At 41.8% G+C, this 27,351-nt stretch overlaps 1 protein-coding gene across 1 annotated transcript in view; it reads left to right on the forward strand.

The window, feature by feature from the left end:
* Positions 1-1,432: 1,432 nt before the first annotated feature.
* Cdh6 (cadherin 6) overlaps positions 1,433-27,351 on the forward strand; it is a 138,942-nt gene continuing 113,023 nt past the window's right edge. Inside the window, exons 1-2 of the mRNA XM_032898755.1 lie at positions 1,433-1,540; positions 1,823-1,985. The gene's annotated coding sequence lies outside the window, so the exon portion shown is untranslated. The remainder of the gene's footprint in view (positions 1,541-1,822; positions 1,986-27,351) is intronic.

The following is a 27,351-nucleotide window of genomic DNA, read 5'->3' on the forward strand; positions in this document are numbered from 1 at the left end:
CATCTGTCTGCTAGAGGCAATCTTACAAAATGTGTTTTTGTTAACATACTCGCACACATTCCTTTATTAATTTATCATCACGCATGTCAGTAAATTATATCTGCATATGTAGTTCGTGGATACCCCAATTGGCATATACACATCTGGGGGTTTCACCTCGTGTTCCTTCCTAGTTTTATTACCTCAGACACAGTCCTTAACCTTCACTGTGCCTCTATCAATCTATTTCCTCTGCCCTTTTTTGGCAAAAAAAAAAAAAAAAAATCATATTGGCAGAAGAATCCCATCAAATGGTCTATAAGAATACTTTGTGAGCTGTAAAGGACTATACAGACACACCAAGGTAATCTTTCAAATCATGCAGTCTATAACCTGAGGAATGAGTGAATGTGAAGCAACTGTCCACTCCCCCATCCCTCCTCCACTGCAGTGCAAATGTCCACATGAAGAGAGCACGTTCAGCCTCCTTTCTGCAAGCTATCTCCTCATCTCAAGGATGCCTTTTCAAATCTTGCCACCATCCCATGTGTAGAACATCTGTGCTAAGACTGCTCCACATACAGTTCTTTGAAGCACCGGCTGCCTGGAAGAAATACTTTGATTTGGGCTTCATTAAAATGCCTGAACTTCTATTAGGGACACAAAGGATGTTCTAGTAAGAGCTCTCTTGGGAAGAAGACCAACCTCTAGCTAGTTAAGTCACTCAGAAGCCAAGTGGCTGGAATGTCATTAGAGCACCATGCCATGGAAATCTTGCTGCGAGCTGGTAACATGCAGAAACAGCTGGCTTGGGTCTGTGAGTGACCCCGGGTGAAACCATTGTGGTAATTAGATTTAATTTTCTTAACCCAACAGTGCTTGACTGAATGCAACGCGTCTGCATCTCCTATGCAGAAAAACCGTGATTCTCCTTTAACAATGCTTTGACGTATTTAAGACTTCGGCAGCTTAGCCCCTTCATGGAAGTCACTTCTTGTCAAGTCTAAGGACACCCATCCAGACAGCTATGTGTGTCAAGGAGTTTAACATAGATGTCATCTTGCTTCAGTAACTCCCCAGAAAGATCTCAAAACATTAAATACGTCTTAAATATCAATATACACCCTAATCTGCTAGTTCAGGGTATCCTGGTATCAGCTCTTTTAGACAGAAGGATCAGCCACGAAGACATTGACGGGCCTGGGGCATTTGGATTTGAACTGCTTCTACACTCTCGGGGCGTATGGCTTCATGCTACAGCACTCTGGGGTTACCCACTCTGCAACAGCGCCAGAGCTCCTGAAGCTACAAGGGGAAAAAAGTGTTCTTGAAATGAGAGAAGCAAAGACAGACATTCATGAATCTGTCTGCTCGCGTCTGTTCATGTTATACAGAACAGCCGTCGGTATTGTTACCTCAGAAGACCGGGGTTATTTTATCCGAGTGCAGGTCGTGCGTTCTGTCTCCCCCAAACTGGCTCACAGCGCCACGCGGCACCGTGTCGTGTCCCCAGGAATCTTAATTGCCTGGGCTATTAGAAAAGAACATCCGACCGTTGCTGGTAATTGAACACGGTGCATTTTGATAGCTTAAAAAGAAAGATCAGATAGAGTCACACAAGTTCTCAGTATGTCTTAAGCCGTCCCCCCTAAAAATATATAAGAAAAAAAGAGGAAGGGAAAGCCTGGGGCTGCGGGAGTGTTCCAGAGAGCGAACTGCTCCGGACTTCAAACACTGGGAGTCATTCTGTCAAGGGGAGGGGGCGGGCGGGGGCAGGCACTGGGCCTCTGTAACAAAGTCCTCCTCTCTTTGCTCCCTCCCACTTCATTCACTTGCAAATCAGTGTGTGCCCACAAGAGCCAGCTCTCTGGAGCCGTAACCTTCCCATCCCGAGAGCTGCAGTTCCAGGCACAGCAGCAAGAAGCACAGAGCCGGCGACCGTGGCGGAGGCAGGAGCATCCTGGGCGAGTGGCAGGGTGTCCCCAGGAGCCGGAAGGCAAACAGAGGTGGGTTCGGTCTCTGTTGCCAATGCGGGAGCTTGTGCGTGCGTTTCCTCTCTTCCTTTCCTTCTCTTTCCTCTTTATACATGTATATTATTTTAATTCCGTAGCGTTGATGGAAGCCAATCAGAGAAAGAGAGCGGTCCTCCGCGCCGGGTGTGTGCGGTGCACGGAGTTGGGAGGGATGCTCAGCCGCGAGCTGGGGTGCGGGCGGGCGCGCGGGTCCGGTTGCATTGGTGGCGCTGCTGCCCCTGCCCAGGACCGGCGCCGCTTCCCGGGGAGCCTGGGCGCCGCTCCTCCGCCGCCTGGTAAGACCGAGCCGCCTAGGGGTCTGCAGGGGGTGGCAGGGAACGGTGCGGACCGGGGAAAGCTGCCTGCCGACGTCCTCTCCGTGGGGCTGCCGGAGGCGGCCAGTGAAGCTCTCGCTTTGCAAAGTTGGCTGGTCAATTACCAAGGGCGCTAGTGAGATTGATTTCCACCTGCCCAACAAGACAAGGGTCCGTGTGGTGACTGCTTGGGCTGAGTTACGGATTTTTTTTTGGCTTTGAGAGTAACGCAGAAATTAATTCAGGTTGTCGGAAAACTCTGGAATGCTCCCAATAAGGAAAACTTACAGAGATGGTTTGGCTGAGAGAAGGAGCTAAAGAAAACTGTTAGCCCGCATGTTCCTAGCAATGCCTTGAGGCTTCTAGGGAGCAGAAATGCTTAGGTTGCAAGGCAAGTCCGACACTGGACTTCGAAAATGGAGCACACTGTCCAGGGAAAAGTCATGTGGAAGACGTAGCTCGCTGGTGCTCTTCCAAGGCGACACACACACACACACACACACACACACACACACACACACACATCTGAGGGAGAATGCCTTCCTCCCTGACAGCAGGACTGGTGCGTCTGATGTGGTGTCAGATGCTAGAGTCCCAAGGCGTTCGTGGGGAATTTAATGAAGGTGGGTTGTTGCAGCGTCCTGTAGTGCTGCAGAACTAGGGTCACTTCCTTGGCGTAGTTATTCGCCTGCCAAGAGTTACGGTCCATCTCGAGATGGGAGATGCTGGCGAGGTCAATGTGGTACTGAGGAATGTCGCCGCTACAATAAAAATCCATATTTTATGGGAAGTTACGTGAGGGTCTTGGTGTGTGCAAGGGACTGGTTGCCTAACTTCACTATTACTGGGAACATTGAGGAACCAAGAAGTTCAATCACGTGGAACATTCACACATTTCTCTCTCACACTCATTTTTTTTCCTATAAAGACACTTTAAAAAAAAATAATAGTCCTACAAGCTCTATCGGTCTGTGTCTCTTCACTTTCATTTTTTGAAGTCACACAGTACGAACCGGAAAAGATATTTCCTTTAACAGTGTGTCTGGGGTGTACTTCTGTGTGTGGAAGGGGATGCTAATTGTGAGCTTTCCCGATGGTTAATTATGGGGTGGGGGGACGGCGTGGGGGTGCAAACTCCTCCCTGTGATTCTAACAGAGTCAGAGATGTGGCTGGTTAATGCACAACTCCTCAGAGAATGAGTAACAGCCATGTGAATGCGGGCCAAAGCTGGCTTATTTTCTTTCTGTTCTTGCTGATAGTTTTACCTGAAAGGGGAAAATCCTCCAGATTCTTTCTGCTTGGGGGGAGAGTGGGGGCAGAGGAGTGTTTGTCCCCCACTCCTCCCAATTTAGCTTGAGCACAGTCCTTTGTGTAAGAGCACTTGCGTGACTCTGTGTTTGGTGTTTTGGAGAATCTGAAAACCAGTTGTGCCCAGGAAGGCAATATGCTAAAGTAGATAGCTTCATGACGTCATGAAGAGGGCAAAGTGCACAGCAGAGGCCATATTTTTAATACAAAGCTCAGAAACTTAAAAGAAATCCAACAGAGAGCAACTGTGTCTCACCCCTCTCCCTTTCCTCTTGCCTGTATTTTTATTAACAAAGTGAAATAAAAGGTGAACCCCTTCTTACCTGGCTTTATGGTTTGTGCCTTACTTTAGAAGCAGAGGAAGTAATCCCTTTCTTCAGAAAGATACAAGGTAACAGTACATTGCTGAGAGAAAAATGCATCGCAATGCCGTGACTCTACTATATTTGTCCACAGTTATCTTTTGCTGCCATTAGGAGGAAGTGACAGGCTGCTGTCTCCAGGGGGACTTCCAGTCTTTCTACTAGTTGGCTTTTACACCAGTTTATCGAAATTACATTTCTCAGTGCTAAATCTGCAAGGACAATACATGGAACAAAAGCATTTTCTATCAGGTGGTCTACTATAAAAAAAAAATCTGTGTCTCCTGTCCTCCACCCACCACTGCTACCAGTTTTGCAAGGAAAAACTTGCCGTGAAGCGTCCTCTTCTCTCAGGAACAAGACTGCCGTGCACAGAATGTCTGAGACACTTGCAAACAGCTGACATTTCTAGAAAGCACATTGGGAGGGATCACATGCCCCTTCTTTACTGCAGCAACAAGTTAGAACAATGACTTCTGAATGTCTAATTAGTGGTAATTGGGTGAGTGCCCCATCCCAGGATCAAAACAGAGATAAACTGTGGCAAGCATCCTCCTCCCTTGGGAAGTCTTGTGTGGGCTTCTTTTATGGTTCTACCTGCTTTGTATTTGCAGGTGACAATATATTATTAAGACTGCGTCTTTCCCGCTGCCTCGCTTTTCCTGTTAGTGTGGAGGGGCCTGTAGTGGACCACTCCAGACCTCTGTCGTGAAGTTCAATTAGAACCCAGATTTTGCCATGATGATAAGGGCCCGTCTGCTTTTTCTTCATGGACAAGTTAGCACTAGCCAAGCAGAACCTTAATATGTGTAGCAGATCAAAGCCATTGGCTGCCATTTCTACAGTTCCTCTCATTTAAGGGACATCTGAGGTATTTTCATAATTTTCTAAGTATGTAGACTGTTGGTTATTCAAAAAAGTCTACATACAGTCCCAAGTCAAAGCCAGTTCATCATGAATCTACCATTATCAAAATTATACAATGTTTTCCTATATATTTTCCTAGAACCTTACTAGGGCTCTACTTCCTACCTGATTTTACCAACTAATCTCTCATTTATCTTAAACTTACCAACTAATAAGAATGAGCTTACAGTTACGACTCCAACCACTAGAGAATTCTTACCACCAAAGAAATGTTTGGAGAGAAGAAATATCAATAACTCTTTCAGGGATCATAAACATGCAGGCCCTGTGTTGAAAATAGAGAAGTCTCACAGTAGCAAGTTCCCATTCAAGTAAGTGTAAGTCCAAAAGCAACTAAGATATACATGGTGCCCTTGTTCTGATCTTATGAATTGTAATTTTTCTCTATGATGCATAACAACACCTTTTGGGTGACCTTTTCTGGAAAAGTATCTATTGCATTTTTTTCTTTTATTTGTGGCTATGTGTGTGCTTGTGTATACATGTGTTGTGAGTGTGTGTCCACACGTGTATCTGTGTGTTACATCTGTGCTATGTGTGTGTGTACAGGTGTACATGCCATGGCACCTGTGTGGAGCTCAGACCACTTGCAGGAAGGAGTAGGTTCTCTACTTTGCCTTGTGTCAAACACGTGTCCTTAGACCTCTCAGAAAGTGCCTTTACCAACCGAGCCATCTCACCGGCCCTAGATAACCTCCATCTTTAAAAGCTCCTCCTGGAAGTTGGAGCAAGATAAGTTCCGGAAGGTGAATCAGCCTTTTCTGCTGCCAATCTTCAGCTCGCAACTTCCAATTTGAAAATCCGTTCTGAAGTTTGAAATGTGTTGCAAATGAGATAACACCCTGCTGAAGCCAGTGGCCTTGTCCTTGCTTAGTCACAACGGACATTCATGGGGTCCATAGGAATTAGGGTCTCATTTGTGAAAGTAACAAGCAAAGAGTCCATTAGAATTGCATTTTTCATCCTGTCAGAGCCTAACCAGCGTCTACTGAGCCTACCTCATTTGCTTCACAGAAAGGTGAGAACGTAGAAAATCAAATGTTCTGTGGCTTCACTTCACTGAATAATGTTTCTTTAATACAAAGACTCAAGAACATTATGGAAATAAGAGAACTGTAGACAAAAAGAAAGTTAAATGTATGCACACAAGGCGAGGGGAAGAACACGCTTATTTGTGAAAATGTTCTACAAAACTAAGGAAAAATCTAGGAATCCAGAAATGTTGAGTTGATCTTGTTTTATTTTATCTTCATATTCCCATTGGTATTTCCATTTTAATTTTAAGATAAATGAGAGATTTTTTTGGCACATTCTTGGGTATCAACAGTAATGGTTTGACCTTGTGCTTATAAAAAAAAATTCATTTGCCTGTAGTTTTAAAATTCCTCTCTAGGGCAATTCTCCAATTTTCAAAGCAGTCATTTAAGAAACCTTGGGTTTTCCCTAACTGAATACAGCCTTTAGAACACCATCAACCACAAAGCAGGAACAACAGAAACATGGGAGAAAGTGCAAGTGATCCTTCGAAAGGGTCCTCCCTTTTCTAGATGGGAAACAGTCACATTGCTTAAGCCAAAACCATTTGGCCCAAGGGAAGCCACTTCAGCCAGTAGTCTAGCTGTTCAAGACTAGACTATTAAGGGAAGTTCCAAGACTTCCAGTAAAAACACCTGGTATATGATAATTATCATCAGAGCATCTTTGTAATGATTAGTGGATGTGTGTGCAGTGGGTCCCTTCTCCCATCCTCATGGATTTCTAGAAATCATTCCACTTTGTTTCTTCAATATCTTGACATGACCCCTGCTGAGTGACAAACTTCTCTAGCAGTCACACCACCTTACTGAGAGGTATGAGGAGAGTTTAATCAAAGTTAGGATGTTACTATTAAAAGTTGATTTGTGGTATTTGGCAGCATAGGTCAAATGCTTCTCCTAGCAGATAGGTAGTGTTTTTGTGGAAGAGAACAATTTTTGAAGATGAAGACCACAATGATAGCATGCTGTGAGGTCTAATTTATCTTCACAGCTCATCACTTGAGAGTGCAGTGTCTTTCTATAATTCCCTAAGTCAGTAGGTCCGACTAAAGATTTTCAATATAACTAATAAGTTACAGAAACGAAAAATGGCAATAAAAAAAAGTTAAGCTGAGTGGATGGCCCAGACAGTGACATACACAGAGATAAATTTTATGTACAAAGCAACCCAAGCATCAGAACAGAACACAACATGCTTTCCACATAGGATCTATTTCTTCTTCATAAGCCTTGTACTTTAAGTACAATGGAGCACTGAGCGTGTTCACGGACACTGCTGGCCTTCACTGTGGAATGCAAACTTGAAAATCAACTAAAAAAAATTACCACCTAAAGGAGATAACCAAGACTTAGTTATAAATTAACCCAGTGAGTATTTTAATGTGGTCAGAAATTCATCGGAATCTTGGAAGTGTTTTCTTAGCACTTTAAAGACTAGCAACTCTGTCCTTCTCTTCTCTTTATTATCCTAAAAGCCAAACAGATGATTCTGTACTCTTTGGAGGCCTGCAGCCCAAGTATAAAATTAGTGATTCAGACAAAACATCTTACTCATCACCCATCGTACGGGGTAAAGTGAATAAAAGACCCACCTACTAAAGTAGCACCCCACAATACCTCCACACATGGTACAGAGACCTTTTACACCTATAGTATTATTATTTATAGAGAGAGAGCTTGGGGTTTAAACACACACATACACATGAGAGAGAGAGGGAGAGAGAGGGGGAGAGGGAGAGAGAGAGACTCAGAATATTTATTTTATGTATCTGAATGTTTTTGCCTGTATGTATGCATGTGTAACACAAACATTCCTGCTGCATACAGAGGTCAAATAAAGGCATTGGAACTTCTGGAACTGGAGTTAGAGATGGTCGTGAGCTGCCGTGGAGTCTGAGCTTGGGTTCTCTGCCACAGCGTTGAGTGCTCTCAACTGTTGAGCCATCTCTTCAGTCATTAAGTTCAGGATTTGTATACATCCAAATAACAGTGCTAATGAATTAAGCTTTAATGGACTTTTCTATAACGTTATGCCATGTCCCAACCATTTTTACTTTGGTTTTGTTTGTTTGGCTACTTGGTCTTTGTGAGACGGGGTGTCACTCTGTAGCCCAGGCTATACTGGAACGCCTAATAAAGCCCAGGATGGCCTCTCATTTACAGCAACCCTGCAAACTCGTCCTATCTCGTAGTAGGATTACAAGCAGGAGCCAGTGTGCCTTGCTAAAGTATCAGTTGAGGTGTCTTTTGGTATTGTATGTTTAAACCTTAAGTCTTATCTACCAGGCTGGTCTACTGCTGAGATGTCTCCCAAGCGTCTGTGCATTGCATCATAAAAACCCCCAGGTAAATCAAGAAGGGACTCTAATACTGTTTTCCTTTTTAAAAAGGCTTTACTCAGCCCTTTTTTAGTTTGATTTCCAGGGAATTTCCCTTTGAGCCAAGCACTTAATGAATGTACTGTTAGCAAATACTTGTGATGTCTTAAAGTTAAAGTGTGACTCTCTCTGAGAAATACTGAACAGCAGAGGGCATGGGAATGGTTTGATTATTTTGACCAGAGCAAGGCAAGATATAAGGCTAAGGAAAATGTTTCTAGGTTACTCAATTTTTAGATTGCATTTGTAACCACTCATTAGAGATTATAAACGGTAGAAAAAAAGAAGCATATGTGGACTATTTGTCTGAACATAATTATCTCCTCCTGCCATCAGAGACAGCATCACTGATGGAGGAAGCACACTGAGAAAGTAGCTAAACTTGCAAACCATTCATTTCACTGATGGGAACCAACTACCCAGCCTCCTAGCACCTAACCACATCAATAACATCCCAAGGCAATGGGGATGCTGACTAGAGCTGAGTAAGAGAAATTCTATCAGGATTGGGATAATCTGTTGGTCAAGAAAGTGCTTGCTGTGTGCCCTTGGGGGCTTCAGTTCAATCTCTGGTGTCCTGTAAACAGCTGTGCGTGGTCTGCACTGCGGTCCCAACATCAGGGAGCAAACACGTAGATCCTGATACCTCACTGGCCAGCCAACCAAGTGTAGTCAGAGAGCTGAGGTCCCAGCATAAGGACACAGCATCTGGAAAAACAAGATGGGTGATGTCTGAGGGATTGACCTCTACCTGCAACATGTACACACCCTAAAACAATGTATTTCAATCTTTCCCTTTGTATTAAGTTCTTTGCTTCTTTTATAACCAGGATTTTGTTATTTTGTAACCATCACGATATAGTATTTTCTCTCAATGACTTAAGAAAAACAAACAAAAAAGCAAAGTCTTCTTTAGCCCAGGCTGGACTTAAAATCCTCATATCTGAGGATTGCCTTGACTCCTTCTCACCTGTCCCTACCTCCCAAGTGATGGGATTACAGAAGGCATGTGCCCCAGCGTCTATCTTGGAACAGATTCCTTTAGAAGTAACATTTCCTACGCATACACATAGTGCACAAATAGCAAAGAAAGAGGAACGTGGTGAGAGTGGGAGGAGGAAGCTCCCTTAACAACATGGCCGTTGTATGTGACTGACATGGAAGGGACACCATTATTCTCTGTTCTCCCGAATTCCACTTTTAAAAAGTCATGTAGTACATCCAGCCTCTGAAACCAGCTGGGTAATTAGATATATAATTAGATGGTGTGAGGCATGAGAAGGAGCTTAAAGGCTTCATCCCATACAGGCCATTTACATCAGAGATAACTGATAACCAGGGAGTGGGAGGGGCTTATCTGCTGATGGACCACATTCATTTTGTTCTTCAGTCTGGCCCTTCATAGCTTGATTTCTAGACACTGGGTATCATTTCTCTTTGCCATTTCTACTTAATTCTGGCATAGAGAGAGAGAGAAACACATCTATTGCTGTTTGTGTTCTGCAGAGGTACAGGCATGACAACTTAATGATAAAAAATAAGATTCTTGTGTTCCTACCTTTTTTCAAACTCCCATTACCAAGAAAAAAATTTTAATATCTCCTTCAGAGTTTGGTTCTGTGTTTCGGTGACTTGCTTGAGACTTGGTTTATTTGAAGCAATGTGATGGCAGTTTTGAATGATCCTTATCCAGATAAATGACTCTTCCAGATATTCAAAATCAAGTGTTCATCTTTCAAAAGTAAATTTACGGCTTATGATCAGATATGAAAAATAATGGCAACCTTTTCCGTATTTCATAAACCTCCATTTATTCTATTTTAAAAACTCATACAGTGGCCTTCCTTTGAAGTTAAAATGTCAGTTCTGTCATGAAAGTGTATGTATGGATAAATTATGCTAGGTTTTGCCTTGGCAAGATTAAAATCTGGCAAGCAACTCAATGTCAACTCTTCCCCCTTTTTAAAAAAATAAAACTGTTAATGTCCCATGAAATCCAAAAGCCTTATGACCAATGGGTTGTATAATGGGTGTCTTCACATTGAAAAATGAAGCCGCATTCACTTCCTTCTTATGCGAATGAGCAAAATATAAAAGCAACTTGTAATTATAGGTGAGACGAGGACGAACTGAACAAAGCCATTCAACTAACAGGTATCCTCCGGTCCTGGAATCGCAGCACACGGAGCTGCAGCTCAGAGCTAGCGGTCTTGCCTAGCATGAACAGAACCCTACGTTCAGTCTCTAGTACTGAAAAACAACCCTATTATTAAAAAACCCTAATATTAATTCTAATATTTGGAACCAAAGTGATCTTTGGCTATATTAACGTGTCCTCTAAAAATATGATTTTCCAAGCTGATGGCTAGGATGTGTCACAAACAATTAATTTTCCCACTTGATTGTATAATGGATTATTCAGCAAGTAATGACAAGTTTTAAATTTATGTCTAATCTGATACGCAAGAGCAAACACAGCTCATCTTAACCAAATGCATAATAAAAGAGATGTCTTGTTTTTTCCACGAAAATAAGCTTCAGATACTCGTGGACAAACAAACAAACAAACAAAAAAATCAATCTCCCAAGTGTTGAGTTGCATTTCAATGTATGCATTTTTTACTTTAAAAACTGATGGCCCTCCAGGGTATAATATAGCTTTCATCCAAGAAAGCAAGTGTATCATGCTTTTAACCACAAGACTGAAAAAGAATTTTATTAATCTATCATCCATCTTGTAAAATGTTTGGAACTGCTCAATTTCACATTCAAATGAAATGTTCTGAGTTCTCCTTAGCAACATGGACTAATTTAACACCGATCAGGGCAGTGTGTGGTCAGACTAAGAAATCATCAATGCAAAAAGACAGAGCTCACCAGGACTGCTATGTCGTTGATGAACCCTAATATGGACCACATCAGGCTACTGTATCTCCTAGCAATTATCCGCAAATTAGACTACTTGCTTAAAAGTACCTAGTTGGGATTTTGCCAGTGTTTCATAAAGAATTGATTCTACAAGGGAGCCTTCTGATACACCAATGCAGCCAGCTTCACTCGATGACTTCACTCTTTTTATCAAAACAAGAGATGTTTGGAGCTGGTCCCAATTAAACCAGCCGAAATGAAGTAGGATCACTTAGTTACTGCCCTCAAGAGAAAGAGACTCTATTCCATCGCCTGCATAAACCAAAATGCCAGCTGTGCAGCAAGCTTCATAGGAGGCCTACTGACCAACCCGTGAGCTGGTTTTGAAAGGAAACAGAAGCTGCCGGACACACCTCCTGGATCTACATTTTAAAGAAATGTATAGGATACGTCTCCATCATGTTTTCCCTCTCCCAGTTCCTCCTAGATCATCCCCACCTCTCTACTCACCCATCCAGCCTTATCCCTAGGTTCTTTCTCTCTTTCTCTTTAGAAAGCAAACCAAAGACAAAAAGCAAGAAGCACACAAGCCAAGAAACTCTTCAAAGACACAAAACCAAAATTCAAAATAAACAAGCAAAAGACCTATAAAACGAAAAATGCCCAAACAAGGCAAAATAAAACAACAACTTCACAAGAACACCATTGAATCTGTTCTGCGTTGACCAGCTTCTCCCAGAGATGAGTCTTGCCCTCAGGTCTGATTAATATACCCAGGACTGTCTCCAAGACAATCCTTGGAGAAAACTGATTTTTCTTTTGCCAGCGGGTATAACATCGCTGATAGTATACTCCAAAATATTTTTAGATGGAGCACTGTAGTTTATAAAACAAATAAACACACACATACACACCCATTTGGAATTGAATTTAAATGGACACATATTTTATGCCCTGAAAAATAATGAAATCATTCTACAGATGGCCACATGAGAGGACTGGGCAGTGTGTAGCATGGGTGCTGAAGGCCAAGATTACCAGTTTCTCTCCCTAAAGAGCATATTCAATGGGCAGTGGCTTTATTTAACATACATAGTTTAGAAATGCATAGGAAAATAAAGTGCTCTTGAGCAACTAAATTTAATGCAATCTAGTGAAAGAGTTTAATGTGATGGACAGGAAGAGAAGACACTGTTGAGAGGCAGAGGGAGATTAACTGAGCCAAAGGTGGATTTGCACCCTGATGCTCTGAGCACTCATAGATCATATGTTTGCTTCCCTATTTGTCACTAAACTAAAAAGAGATTTTTAAGTAGCTTACATTCTCCTTCTTTCTCTATGGAATGATCTTTCCATCGTGGTTGATTAGGAATAACAGTCACAGAAGACAAGGGGCAAAGTTTCCCTGGTTAATAATTACATGTTCTAACATCCATGGCATTATGAGACTGTACTTTAAAACCAGGAGTGAAATGTTAGACTGTGCTAAACTCAACAATTCAGAGAAGAAACCAGGAGGCTCCCCGTGCTAAGGAGATGCTCTGCTTGTCAAATGCTTTCCAATTTAAGTTTCACCTGATTGACAAGTGTTCCTAAGAATGATATTCAGCTGAGAGGTTTGGGAAAATTCATTATTTGACTCTTTCCACAGCCAAAGCCCTTCTGATACAAATAGGAGATGCTTTATGGAAGAGATAAATCTAGGTTAGGGGGATATGAGAAAATGGTTTTAAAATATCACCTCACAGTCATGGGATCAGAATTTTAGGACCAGGGCAGCACTAGGGACAGAGCACATAAGGGCTCAGGAAATTCTTGCTGGGTGAAATTCTCTCACAAGCTACAAGAAAATTCTGATTTGTTTTCTTTAAAGCTCATCGATACTAGTGAAAATGTCATTTTTCTAGCCTGTGCTAATGACTTAATTTTTAATAACAGACTCCTCTTTAAGAGAGTCTATTTCAAAGGGAACTCTGTCAATGATATCTTGAGAGCCTAAGGTTAACAGACTGCCCTGCCTTCAGAACGAAGCCTCCTGACCCTCTCCTTCCTGTTGGCAGACTTCTTATTAAAGTTGGTATTAAGCGTTGTTGCCCGAAGTCTGATTAACAATTTATGCTTTCCTAAGCAGATTATGGGAGTCTGTCATTCTGATTTTTTTAATTCTTAATTTGTGTTTGGAAACAGAACATATTTCTAAGTTTCTGCTTTAATACATAAGTATGTATTTGAGCAGGCAGAATTAATGTAAGCAGTGCCTTCCTAAGGATATTTACCTTTAGAGTTCTAGTGTCCATGGGTAGACTATTGTTTCTCCCTCTAATAACTAATTCAATTGCTTACTTGGTTAGGACATGACTTTTGGCCTCTCATTGAAATGACCCTCTGTATTGCTTCCTAAGAGAAAGATGATTGGAAGGAAAACAAAAACTAGCACTCAGAGAGCATTAACCCTCTCAAGATCAGTCTAGAAATTAAACTCAAGGCTCTGCTGTAAATACTGTCAGGCTTCCTGGCTTACAAGATGGACCTGGGAAGAAAGCGCTTGTTTGCTTTGCTCCAAAGTCCCACTGCGTACTCACAAGGTAAAAGTTATATCCTGTGCTATTTAACTATCTCACCCATTGTGCTTAATATGCAAGAATACATACATATACATACATACATACATACATACATACATACATACATATCTATATATATGCACACATCTGTGTATATGTATTCAAATAATGAATGGGTGTATAATAAAGTAGATAAATGATTAAATGATAGGTGATAGTGATAAACATAGGCAGGTGAATTTAAATGTGTATATCTCAAATACAAAGGTAAAAGCTATACGTGTTGCACACACACACACAGAGAGAGAGAGAGAGAGAGAGAGAGAACTCAAAATAATAAAATTAATAAATAAATATTTATTCCCCCCCCCTTTCTTTTCATCCCTCAGTCAGTTCATTGGTCTGCTCTCTAGTAAGTTAGGCCAACAAATCATAACACAAATCAACATAGTTCAGCTTCACAAAGGCCCTTTTGCTTTAGGCCCAGCTCTTCAGTTTAATTTGAATCCATCTTTTGATCACTTATTGTTGTTCCCAAGGGAAAGTCGGCAAGAGCATTTGGAAGGTTCCGATTCATTGTTCGTTAGTTAACTCTTTCCATAACATTTACCAAGAGCCTCTCTACTCCATTCTGGAAGGACGAGCAGAGGTTAGACCGCCCACACTGGCCATGTTGGGGAAGTGGGTTTTATCCCTCACTCTCGCTATAAGGTCCACAGTATGTGCTTTCAATAGAAAGCCTCACATGGTATGGATTATATTGTCTGCTCTCTTATGTTTACATCCTACAGAAATACACAACCAGCCTTTCGACTTGAGTAGCATTATGATTAGCACTGCTTCTGTTTGTTTTCAAGTTTGTCTTTTGACATCCTGCCCAGCTTCAAAAATAGCATCATCTCTGTCCTCACCACCAAGAACCCAACATGGTTTTAGGTTTTGGATGGTATGTCTCAGAATATTTTCATGGTCTTTCTCAAATCTCTACCATTTCTCCAATTAATGATTTTTCCGTAAAAAGAGAGAAATACATTTCATTAAGAAGTTATTTTACCCAAAAAACCAGGTGAAACTGGAAATGTATGATGATTGCTTTTTCATTTAATTCAATATCTATTTAATAAACATTTTATTCAAAGGGTGGAGGCACCATATGCTTTGACATTAGGTTGGTTTCAGTAGGTATTCCATATTTAATATGACTTAAGAGACTTTTGGAAATTATGTAGGAAATAAATGGATCACTTTGTCCTTTGGAGTCATGTAATGGGGAGATGGTTTTACTGTGTACAAAGGCTGAACCAGTACTAATATGCAGCCCATGCTAGTCTTGAATTCTTCTTCTTCTTCATCGTCATCGTCGTCGTCGTCGTCGTCATCATCATCATCATCATCATCATCATCATCATCCTGCCTTTGCCTCTTGAGAGCTAGGATCCCAACATGGATCACCACACCTGGCTTGAATTAAGTCTTTTAGTCATGAACTAGATACGGCCGGCCATTGCTAAATGTGGAGGTGAGTATGCTGAGTATGAACCCAGCGAATGTTCACCCAGCATGCACTGGTGCCGATGTTCTTAACTGCTGACGCCCTCGTGCCCTCAGTCATCTTCATTTGGTTGGATTTCTCACCGGGGGAAAGGACGTGTGTCTGTTTCTTCTCAGTGCTTTCATCCCCTCCGCACTCCCATTTCTCTCTGCACGTTCTCTTCATTGTCTATCCTTCCTCTCAGTGCAGCTGTCCCGCCCCCTCTTCAGGAGCCTCTGCAAGCCTGTCTGTCTCACCTACTGCATCTTGAGAATAAGGGCACCAAGTCATATTTCTAGCTCTTAAGATCTAGCAGGGCTTTTGACAAACAGCAAGAACTCATTAAATCTTGGTTGAAAGAACAAATGGGAACTGCTCATTATGCAACTTTGGGCTACATTTATACACTTTTACATTATTCATGTTGGATGTTAGCTTCTTTTCTAGTAATCTGATTTCCTTCAGATGGATTGAGAGGCCAGTCCGTGCCTGTCTCCTGAGCTGTCCACAGAAGCAATCCCCTCCTCTCCCTCTCTCCTTATTCCCCTCTCTCCCTTTCTCTAACCATTCATCCCTCCTTCCCTCCCTCTCTCTCTCTGCCCCCAGCTCTCATTCTCTCTCTTCCCCGATATATTATTGGTGCCTTTGACCAAATATCTGAAAAGCAGTTACAGATCCTAACTGAACCATCTGCTAGCAGAATAATTGAACATCTTATCTGAAAGTTATTTCTTTAGTAAGCCTACCCCAAGGTGTAAAGTTGTTGCGTTCTTTATTTCTGTGCTCCTGTGGGAAACTGGCTATATGGTGTTTTTTTCCTCATAGGCACAGATTAGTCTGATAAACCTTGGTTATCTTTTGGTTTATTATCCACCCACAGTCATACATCAAACCAAATCTTCAAAAGCATCTGTGGAAGACTCTTATGTATGTGCTTTATGAGCACGATCATTTTTCCTTCCAATTCCCACCCGGTAAATAATTCTTGAGTTACTGTAGGAGGTCAAATACCAGATCCTACATGGCTTTGCTGTAACCTTGAATGGAGCTGTGCAAAAGACCCCCAGTCAAACTTGACTGATTATGCAGTCCTGTTTTGTTCCTTAAGTGGTAGTCAGTGCAAAGAATAGGATCCTCACGAATGCTGCTGGGCACTGAATACACAGCTCAGCCCTGGCTGCATCGTGGCCTATCAAACGTTTCATAAGGTTATGAAATGAAATGAATGGGATTTGGGTGGTGTTCCTTTATTCATCCGTTAAATGTGCTATCCATCAACCCGAAGGCAAAGGTACACAAGCAATTTTAAACTTACTAAACATTTAAGGAGAGAAATTAATTTTATTTTGTACCTATAGATTTCCTGGACTAAATTAGGTACTATATTTTCTTCAAGCAATTATTTTGGTTGCATATGACAGTTATGGTAAATTGTAACTTTCAAGAAAAAGGCATAGAAACCTTGGTGCACAGACCTTGGGGCAGGCATTCCTGGTGTTGGTTTTGCCAAGGGTACCTTTCTGTTGAGTGGCACTTTCAATCAGTAATATTAGTCATTAGCACAAGGCATCTAAACTGGCTTAGTGAACTCCCCTCCCGTACCTGACTTCCCAATGTCAGATAAATACAGAAATTAAAGAATGTTTGGAAGTGACTAAGTTAGTGGAAGCAAAGAGGAAACCAGTGTGTGACAGTATTCACAGAGACAGCATCAGAAAACAGGGCTAACTTGTGTCCCAGCCCCTTCATGCTCGGTGCTTTCAATCTGTGTATTAAGATGCTGTGGACCCCGAAAAGAGAAAATCTTGTCTCAAATTTAAGAATAAGTGAAATTATGATTTTTACACAAGAAAGTTCTAGTGAAGTCAGCTTCAAGATGAGTGACAGAAGGAAAAACCCAGGGTCACTCTGTCCACATCCTGCTCTGAACAGCATCAAAGTCATCCATCCAGTGATTTCCTTCAGAGTTTAAAATGTTTGCCGCTGGCAGCTGAAGTTATAAGCTTCCTTATTCCTGTCTAGCTGGAGGGAGTGGGGGAAGAGACACATTTCACAATTAAAGATTAAGGGTAATGCCCCTTGGTTCTATTGAACCAACTCAGGTCACGTGCCGACAACTCTCCAACACAGTAATAATTTCTGGGATTTTCTAGGTGCTATTTGGCTTCGGAACTAAAGATTCTACATTTGGAATCAAGTCCTCCATGAGGTGTGCCTGTGTGTGTGTGTGTGTCCGTGTGTCTGTCTGTATCGAAAGAGCACACTTGAATAAAACTAGTATTCTATTAGCAAGGAAGAAGAGGTGAAAAGGGACTGCTGGGTAGCCACGCTAATCAGCCTGCCACAATTCAGAGTCCATGTTGCCGTGCGTGAAATACAAACATTAGGTAAGTGGGGGGTTCAACGGCATAGGTTTGACAAACCACAGCTTCAGAGGTAAAGAGCCAGCCCACCTACCCTTTTCCACGAGTGACAGTCACCAGCAAAATGGCAATTTATAGCAACACCTCCCCACTTGAGTGATCTCTGCTTCTATCTTTTATTTTAGTCGGTGCCTGAAATGGGTTTTTGCTCTGTTTGTTTTGGGAATAGACTGACTAGAAATACATCACTGTCCAAAAAGAAAACATTTTTTTTTCATCTAGGGATTTGAGGCTTAACTAGCTGGAAGGGAAATATAATTTCGGTTTGTTCTCATAGTCTCATCGAGAAAATAACCTAAAGAGATTCAAAGGACACCCAGCCATGTGAGCGCTTTCTCCTCTCGGAGGCTTGCGCTTTCAGCTTGAGTTTCAGCTTTTTCTAGCATGTTCTGTGGGGTTTTCTTAAGCAATGTTCTTGCCTTGAGCTCAGCCCTGACCACTGAAGCTTTGAGAAACTTTAAAAAGGTGTCCTTTAAAAATAGCACCAGCAAACAGTATTTTTTTTCCTCACACTATAAATATCCCAAATCGGTCTCCAGAAAGCTTTTTTTTTTAACCCTTTGGGGCTTTATTTGAAAGACAAATGGGTTGAAATGTAGAAGTTTGTCTGAATCTAAGTCAAAAACCCTGTGAAAATAATCACAAAAGATAAAACAGAAAGGCGCTGAGTCCTGTCCTTTCTGTACTGGGTCATTCCTGGCACTAGTGGAATTCTTGAGTAGCTTTTAGCAAATGTGTTTGTACGGATGTGATGTGTGCCACACAAAAGGGTGTTCGCGAGATGAGCGAAATCGAAAGGGAAATTCTTGCTCTTGTTTGAATTCCTTAGAGCCTCTGCAACTCCTAAGATTCTGCAACACGGTGAGTTTGCCTCTGTGCAAACATGGTCAAAACAGAATGTTTGGGCTTGGGTTTTCAGCAAATTCTATAGCAGAATGAGAAAACTATGTCCATCAACGGTTCCAAAAGATGAGCTGTCCGCAAAATCTGGAGATGGGGAGGGGGCATCTTTGTCATAGTACTTTGTGTGACAAAGCAAGTCCCAGAGGGACTCTATAGGAACAGTAACTACCCTGTAGATAGGTACTCTATATTGTGCGGGATAACTAAGTTAGTGTCAGGAAGGATTTTAGCTTAACCAACGAAGAAAGCAGGAGGATCTGAGTTCAGAGCCTCAGAAACCATGTAAAAACCCTGCAAACCCCATGCCTCGGAAGGAAAGGCAGGGGGATACCAAGGGCTTGCTGACAAGCCAGTCTAGCCAAATTGGCTAACCCAGATTGATGCCTCCCTCTTTCAAGAATAAGGTGGAGGGCTATTGAGGAGAATACGAAATGAACCCTGACCTGCATGTGCACACACATGGACATGCATGCACACACAAACATGCACATGTGTGTGGGTACACACATGCATGTGCTCGTGTGCACACACACACACACACACACACATACACACACGCATGCACACACACACATGCACACAAGAACTTTGGCATCGTACCTAACATCTAAAAAACACCCCTGACCAAAGTTAGCTTTTTATTTGCTACCACTGTTACCATTAGTTTGTTTTTTGTTTTTTTTTCAAATTTCCAATCAACATGGGGCATTTTTAAATCGTCTTTCAGGCTTTTAAAAGTATTCTACTCACTGGAGTGCTCCACCACTTTTTTTTTTTTTAATGCTACAACTGAAGTGTTCAACTCAAGGGCAAGATGCCCACAATTCTGCTCCCTGAAATGTGTTTGGGCTGACACAGCCACGTGCCAAACACAGCTTAAATTCAGAGATTCCTCAGAGCATCTTCTGCCCTGTTCCCTGGAAATCGACTACGCAAGCTGGGCTTCTCATCTGGACTCGCGGAGGCGTGAACCAACCACAGCCAACATGAAGTAAGAACAGGAGCTGCATTCCGTTGTGGAGTTCGTTATCTTGGCCTGTGGTCGTACTCTGGCCTGTTTCTCAGGCAAGCAGTCACGTGATGGTATCTAAAGTGCATGGCACTCACTGTGAGTAGAACACACACATCATACACACAGGCGCATGTGTGCATACGCGCGCGCACACACACAGACGAGAGAGAGAGAAATAGAGAGAGAGAGAGAGACAGAGAGACAGAGACAGAGACAGAGAGAGAGAGAGAGAGACCAGCTTCACTATCAAAAAATGCCCCCAACAAAGTGAAGCAAGTGCTGTCATTCTAGAGATGACTACTATAACCTAGCCCTGTGCCCCCAGATACCCCTACGCTCCCCATAACTCTAATTTTTCCCATAGCCACTCATTCCTTTATGATTCCTTCCTCCTTAACTCTCGTTTTTAGGTGGTACTTGTTGCTTGCTCACTGTGAGGTAATAAAGATGGATTCGGCAATGAGCCTGAGTTCATTTCCTCCCACAAGAGCTTTATTTCTCCAGGAGAAATTCTCAAAAGGAATAAGCATTCCGAATGCATCGCCCTCAAATCAGAAAACACAGGAGATAATGGCTGAAGGGAAAGGACGTTAGAACACAAACAGCGAAACCGCAGAACGAAGGTTGCGATGAGCCGATCAGAAAATCCCCCCCCCCCCGAGAAGCCCAAGTTGCAAACTTCCAAACATGAGGCAGAGTGCGTTTACTGCAAAGGCCCTTCCGGCCTAAAGTTAAATGTGTGGAGATGTATATATCTCCCCAGTACACACTCCAGGGAACTAGCTGTGGATGTCTCTGTCCTACCTGGAGTTCAGTTAGAAAACATGTCCTGCTCAGCTCAGGGCCTGAGGAGGGCTGTGGGAGAGGGGATGGTGTTGGTACCGATAAGGAAAACCAGCAGACTGTTAAAGAAGCAGTTGGGTGTGTGCACCAATAAATAAATAATAAATAAATATTAAATGCTACTTAAGCTGGTTTACACTGGATACGAGTGTAAGACTCTTCAACAGCCTCTACAAGTCTCAGTTGAAAACCATTTAAGAGGTACTTTCTTTTTTCCTGCTGGACTGTCAGTTGGCAGGTGCCTCTGGAAAAGGGGTCTTCTTTCTAAAACATTCCTAAATAATGTCGGTCAAGAAAAAAATACCTTTAAAATGATTTGCTGAATGGCACCTCGCTCTCTGCACCTCGCCCTCCCCAGCCCTATCTGATTTGCCAATTACTTCCTGCAGGAATCTCCCGAATTCCCTGACACCCGTGCTGACATAACATCCCATCCTGGCAGGCAACTGCCAATTCTCATTGAAAAATGATTACTAAACATTTCAGCACCAGCTCCGGGGAAGAGCTCCCTCCTCTGCCCACAGCCCTACCGAAAATGCCATTGTTTCTCTTCCGGCAAGGACCCAGCCTCTCTGCTTCAAATCTCTGCCCGAGTGGCCGTCGTGGGTTCTGGAACAGTACACAGGAGGGATGGGTATTGTTAAAAATCTATGGCCTTGGGGATCCGAAAGATGCATAGAAAAGAATATTTGCCCAAGGGGCAATGGGGGAGGGAAACCTGGCCAGCAGGCTGGGAAAAAGGCAAACACACAGTACAGCCAATTCAGAATGAGGTCATGGGAGCATGTCAAACAACACAGCCATTCTTGTGTTAAACATTTTTTTTTTCAGGATTCAATTCTGCAGGCTGTTCTCATGCATCCTAAGGAGAACAAAATATTATCTACATATTTTTTTAAAGGCATTAATTAAGTTTAGGCCTGACACTAAAGAGCAACGGTCTCTGACCTTAGCCCCAGCCTCCAACTAGAGAATTCGGATAAAGCTAATGGCTGTCGTACAACCAGATCTGTGTCACATATTGAATATAGGTCAAAGGATGACTGCTCCCTGCAGAAAACAAAAATAACCTTTCGAAGACACCGTTTTATATTAGCATAAGCCCATATGCTTAGGCTCAGAAAGACATTATGCTGTATCTAAGAGGAAATCATATCAGGAGAAAAGCACATTCGGAGCCAAGGTATTCCAGCAGTACAAGTGCACTTCAGTAAGCTTTTATTTACTGATTGGAGATAAATCCTGACCTGAAATTAATGAAAAACCGTGAGCACATCCTGATAAAGTTATGGAAACTCATATGAATTTGAATCATTCTTTTGGCCACTATCAAAATGTTTAGCTTCAAAATGTTTTTAAACACTCTAGTCCCTCCAGGAAATCCAATTGAATTGGTCACAGATCTGAATGGTTAGATTTAATTTCTTTTACCCATTTGATACTGTAGTGCTGCCGTTCAGGAGGTCTCTTACCCCATCTGAGACAAACCAGCAAATCTTTCCCACTGTAATTCTCACTGTGTAGTCTCTAGGATGGTGAGAATCATCAACGTTAATATATTTTCAACCATAATTGCAAGCGAAGTCCTCTTATAACCACCTGTCAGCTGCTCACTGAGGCTGTGTATATCCCTTCTCTCATTGTGAAAATGGCTAATGATTTTTAAATCCTTTAAATACTGTATCACATAGCATCAGATCCTCACTGAAATATAATAAACTTGTATGGTTATAAACTCTCCGTTCAACCAGTGTTCCAGTCTGGTTAAAAGTTGAAGCCTTGAAATAACTCGTAACATTTCCGTCATTGTTTGGAGTAGCCGTGCCTTTAAGGATGCAGTGCAGACTGTCGGTTATGTGGTACCATATCTACTCGGGGAAAATGTTAGCTTAGGTACAATTTAGTTCTAGTAGGTAAGATAAATGCTGATTAGATCACATCAGTGCTTCAACAGAGAGGCCCAATCCATTCAACTTCTGACAAAGTTTCATAAATTGAATCTCTGTATGGTATGCAGAAGACTCTTCACTTCTCCCACAGTGGAGGTCTCAGCGTTTGTATGTATAAACTAAAGGGATGTGTGGTAGGCTCAATGGCAACTAAGTTTTGGAATTGGTGACCTCATCTGCACACTCACTAGCAGCTTAGTTTGATGAAGTCATTCAAATCCTTTCTCTTCAGAGCCCTCCATCTTTAAATTATTTTGAGTGTTAAATGAGATTGGGGCTAAAGCCTTCATATAGTTTATGGCTCATGGCTGACCATCAGTATCTCTTAGCCATTTTGATTATTATTCCCAAACTAAATATATGTACAAGCAAAAATGTGATCCTCCCAGAATACAACATACTATATCATGAATACAAAAAGAGAGAAAAAGGGAGGAGAGAGGGGAATAGGAAGAAGAGGAAGAGGAGACAGAGAAACATAGGAAAATTAACTAGCTTGTTCATAAAATCAAATCTGTTCACCTGGCTCGACCCTGGCTAGAGATGTTCTGTAAGGTGACAGAAAGATCTACAAAGTGTATTTCCTGACAGCAGAGGTATGCTGGAAGACACAGATGTTATTTTAAAGCAGGAAGAGGCCTCTGACTTCTTCAAAGCCTATGCCCTCTTATACCATAAGCAGAAGGAGTCTTTACATGTCTTCAAGTTTCACCAGATAGACTCTTGTGCAGTTTAAATTATTCAGTAATTCTCACATTCAGTATGCTTTTAGAACTTCTAATATATCCAACTTAAAAAAAAACTTGAATTTTTAAAAAGTGATAATTTCTGGGCTTAAGGAATTGGCTTGCAATATTATGTTGGCCTTATCAATTAGGATGTGCAAAAAGATCATGTTATACTTCTTTGGGGAAAATTCTAATATAGAGATCCAAAGTCTATGTCAGTAAAGCCGGATCCAGCTACTACTAATCTTTGTATGACCTGCAAGTTAAGAATGTGTTTTACATCTCTGTGTGTGTTTGTGTGTGCACATGCGTGCATGTACATGAGGAGTTGAGAGGACAACTTCAGGTGTTGGTCCTCAAGAGCTGTCTACCTTTCTTCTGAGGAATGGTCACTCACTAACCTGGAACTCGCTAAGTAGAATAGGTTGGCTAATTAGGAAGTTGCTGGAACTTAGTTCTCTCTGCTTCCTCAACACCATGCCCCACCTTTTTAAAAAAATGAATCTTAGACACCTCGATTCCTCTCTTTATACTTGCACAGCAAGCATTTTCCAATGGAGACATCTCTCGCCCCTGCTTCTTACAATTAATGATTGAGAAAAATAATAAAAATATTACTTAATGATATTATTTAATAAATATTACTTAATGAAGCTACATATATTGTCTCACATGCTACATAAAATGCAAACTTTAGTCCTTATAAATAAAGTTATATTGAAACAAAGCATGTATATATTACAAGATGGAACCAATGGCCAACACTGCTTGAGTAACCAAGAACCAGAGTCTACACAGCCCAGAGACCTAGGATAAAACCAATCACTACTGGTCAAAAGAAGTAATTATAAAACGACTCACAATGATATTCTGCTATACGCATAGATATATAATGAGTATATAGATTATATATCCATATGATACTCATAGATTGGTACCTTGTTGAGCCATCTTCATAAGCAGTTCCCCCTGCAGTAGATGGGAAGAGCGGAGACCCACAGCCATACATTATGTAGAGAAGGAGACCCTGGGACATACAAGGTCTAAATAGGATGTCTCCATCAAATCCCTCCCCACAGGGCTCAGGGAACCCTACAGAAGAGAAGGTGGAAAGAGTATAAGAGCCAGAGGGAATGGTGGGCACCAAGAAAACAAGGCTCACTAAATCAACGCATGCAAAGCTCATACGACCTCACAGAAACTAAAGCATCAAGTGCCATTTCTGCATCGGTCTACACCAGGTCCTCTGCATACATATTATGTTGTCCAGTTTAGTACTTTTATTGAGTGTATTAATGAGTGGATCTCTAATCTGCCTGCCTTTTCTTGGGTTGTTTTCCTTCTGTTTTTTTTTTCCTTGCCCAACTTTGAAGTGATAGGTTTTTGTTTGTTTGCTTTATCATATTATATTTTGTTATATTATTATCTCTTAGAAGCCTGTTCCTTTATAATAAGAGACAAAAGTGGAATAAATCCAGATAATAGGGAAGGTGGAGAGCAATTTGGAGGAATAGATGGAAAGGAAACCATAATCAGGATATAGTATGTGAGAAATTAATCTATTTTCAAAAAAGGAAAAATCAATTAAGTAGCTACATCTCAGATTTTACATGAGTTACGGAGCTTAAGGTCTCTTCTGTCTGGCCCACACAAAAGGAGTCTACTGCTGTGTGATAATATAGAAAACGAGAGAGAGAGCAACATCCAACTTAGAATCAGGTTTTATTCAAAAAGTCAGATATTCATAGAACCCAGATTAATCTTGATCTCTGGGCCAGCCCACAGTCTGTTATGATTTATTGTGATGTGGTAATAAGAGCCTGGAACATAAAGTGCTAGACTTTGAGTGTCCCCACTCGTACTATTATACAAGTAGTAGAAATTCTAGAAAGTGGGCCTAGTGGAAGGATGTTGGGCCACTGGGGACACGCTCTTGGAGAGTTTGGAACACTGGTTTCTTCTTCTTTCTTTTTCCTTCCAGTTTCCATGAGGTAAACAGCTTGGTTGTACCATGGGATCCTGGCCATGATGTTCTACTTCACACAGGCCAAGCAACAGGCCAAGCAACAGGCCAAGCAACATGTATGGAGATCTCTGAAACCATGAGCTAAAATAAAGCTTCCATCATGTCATGTTGATTGAACTCAGGCATTTGTCACGGTGATAGAAAGATGGCAGTTGGTGCATATAAGTTAAAGAAGAGAGAAATGAGTATTTCCAAAACTCTTTCTGGGTAGAACAACTATAGACATGTGTGGAACCTTAGGGCCTTTTCCATAAATAATTGTTTGTTCTTTGAGCAGCAGAAAGCATTTTTGTTTACCTCTCAATACTTAGCCAAGACCTTTGCAAGTACATAACTTAAACTTATGAGAAGTAGCATCTTCTTGGTTCTGGGTTATGTCTGAAATGTTTAGTGTGGCCTCAGTTTTCATATCTCATTATGAGAATTTTTCCAGACATTTAGATTCTTTTTTCAACTAGATAGATAGATAGATAGATAGATAGATAGATAGATAGATAGATAGATAGATAAGATCAGATCAAAGGACCTCCCAGTCACAGAGAAGGAATGTAAGAGTCCAAAAGAAGTCAACAATCAGACCCAGCTACTTTCAGCCTTGGTCAGACAAGCTTCTATTTGCAGGGGGCAACAGTTAGTGCAAAGACTCATACATGGTCAGAGTGCTGCAAATAAGTATTAATAAGTGCTCACCCCAAATAGGACATCATATCAGCCCTTCCAAAGTGCAAGGGACAGCACAGAGAGGAGGTAGAAAGAGTGTAACCAACCAGAGCTTCCAGGGACTAAGCCACTACCCGAAGACTATACATGGACTGACCCTGGGCTCCAACCTCATAGGTAGCAATGAATAGCCTAGTAAGAACACCAGTGGAAGGGGAAGTCCTGGGTCCTGCTAAGACTGAACCCCCAGTGAACGTGATTGTTGGGGGGGGGCGGTAATGGGGGGAGAATGGGGAGGGGAAGCCCGTATAGAAGGGGAGGGAGAGGGGTTAGGGGGATGTTGGCCTGGAAACCGGGAAAGGAAATAACAATCGAAATGTAAATAAGAAATACTCAAGTTAATAAAGATAAAAAAAAAAAAGAGTGTAAGAGCCACAAGAGGATGGGACAATGCTGCAAACCACTGTCTTTTGGACAGGACACGGCTGCTGCACCCATGAACTCACGGCATTAAGACTGGGCTCATCTCCATTCTGTTGTGAATGAGGGAAGGGATCACAAGACCGAACCCTTCCCCAAGGAGCTATAAACAACTAATGGTTGTAGGAATGAAGAGAGTCAAATTCTTCAGTGATGTAACCACTGGTAAATTATCCTTCTTCAAGTAAAGTAACCCCTCACCCATGTCCACGCAAGCCACCCCAATTAAAAGCAACGCAACGGGCCACACAAAACATCTAGGATGGAAGTAGGAGGGAGGTTGGGATAGAAGAAGGGACTGGTAGGAAGGGTGGTGGGAAGACGTCATCAGAGTACACTGTGTGTGTGTTTGTGTGTGGGAGATTGTGAAAGAGAGAAAGCTTAAATAAAAAAAAATTTTTTTAAATTCACAAACTAAGAAAAGAATGTAATTTTAACCTTAAAACCTAGAACAGTAGTTTTTAACTATTTTGAACACAAATTATTCTAAAAGATATACTTTACCTTACCATCTAATGGATATGTCTACAGGTATTTATAACTAAAACAAAATTTTAAGCAAAAAAAGAAAAAGAAAAAAACTGCAAAGCTTTCTCCATGTAAAATTCTCTGTTCTGTTCTGTTGTATCCCACGGAATGATCTCTAAGTTTACATCAGAATTGCTGATTTAGTCACAGACAAAGGGGTCCGCACTTTGAAAAACTGGATGCATAATGTTTCAAGATAAACATCTGTGTACTCACAAGTAAGCTGATCGGGCCAGCTATGTCAGAATTATCAATTGAACAAGTTAGAAAGGCCTGTCTCAGTCCTGATACCAGAGGCTGAGGTGCTGAGAGATTCAAAGGGCCCTCCCTAGGAGCTAAGGGATGAAGGCTTTGGAAGAGAGGTAAGAAAGAGGCAGCCAGTCAAGGCCACTCACTCTGCCTAAGGTGTGCACAGGAAGCAAAACCAAGTTCCAGACGTGGTTTGCTCCCATTTAACTAAGTTTCATTAGCCTTGTGATTAACATAAGACTTCGGGTCTACTATCTGGATCTAACTAT

Source organism: Rattus rattus, chromosome 3 (assembly GCF_011064425.1).
Source record: "Rattus rattus isolate New Zealand chromosome 3, Rrattus_CSIRO_v1, whole genome shotgun sequence".
Lineage (NCBI taxonomy): Eukaryota > Metazoa > Chordata > Mammalia > Rodentia > Muridae > Rattus > Rattus rattus.